Here is a 1,414-nt window from a genome sequence, read left to right as displayed (position 1 = left end):
CTGTCCAGTATGATCATTAAGCATCTCAAAGTATTTTCATATGTTCACAATTCATTGAGATTGAGCAAATGTATAAGTTTACTTACGTTTGTTGGTATAGTAAACCCCAAAGTAAATACATATTGATGATGATAATTTGTTAAATGTTTATTGTCGCTTTTATATGTTTGTATAGCAAGATTTGCAAATTCATAAATTGACAGATTAAAACTCTTTATGAAGTTGATACAGAATTAATATTGTACTTAATATGTAACGATGTATGCTTATTATAATGCAATGTAATTATGAATGTAGTTTTTATTTATATATACTTAAGAAACCTATATGTTCATGATATTGCAAACTAAAGAAACGTTAATGGACCACAATCAAGCATCCTTGGATTTATATTGTTATATTTTTATTTTGAAACATCTGTTTTATAAACATGCATAATCAGATTATACATGCATCTAATCAATATCACTAATAACATAGAAACAAAAACCATAAATATACACTAATATTAATACATACACTTTTTTTGACTAACACAAAATAGAAACATAATGGTTTGTTTATATACTTCTTTGGTTAAACTGTATTTTATCACTACAGACTGAAGCATATGTTATAGAATCCTTTAATAATGTGTTCAGATTATTTGCTGGATGTAATTGTAGTGTATACTTGCCTTGGACATTTATCATGTTCATGCACACACAAAGTCGTTGTGAACAGGAAAATGATTATGCTAATCTGCAATCACAATTTAATAGGCATATTTGAAGGATACCAAAATGGAATCTGAAACAAAACATATTAGCATTAATTGTTGTCCTGAATTTTCAAAAGACTAATGAACTTTTTAACATGAAATTACCTAGTGAGTCCACATTTCCATGAAAACTGCTGAGAAAACTTATACATATACATTTTACTATAAAATTGCACATACAATTAACCGTGTACACTTTAAACAATCAGACTCGACTATCTCTTGAAAAGCTGGATTGACAATTTAAAAGAGTTGTAAACATTCCTTCCCATTGATAAATTCTCTCAGCAGCACACAACAAACCTGACTGGAGAAGGATTGCTGAATTTTCTTCCCTCACCTCACCTACCCCCTAACGACCATACCGGTTAAGGAATTGATGACGATGGTGATGACTTGCGTAATGTTAATGAATCTACAGAATTTTTACCGAGGTTAAATGGATATCATTATATCATCCTACGCATACGGATAATGTCGAATAATTGTGGTAAATATACACATTTTTCAAAAGTTCGGACGAAAACATAGAAAATCAGCCGTTGACCGCCATTTAATATTGTTCTCATTTACGCCACACCAGTTACTTGCGTATGATCTACGCCCTGATTAGTGTGGGATGTAAACCAGAAAGATTATTTTGGACCGGATGTT

Source organism: Dreissena polymorpha, chromosome 4 (assembly GCF_020536995.1).
Source record: "Dreissena polymorpha isolate Duluth1 chromosome 4, UMN_Dpol_1.0, whole genome shotgun sequence".
Taxonomy (NCBI): Eukaryota; Metazoa; Mollusca; class Bivalvia; order Myida; family Dreissenidae; genus Dreissena; species Dreissena polymorpha.
Note: the sequence above shows the minus strand (reverse complement) of the source record.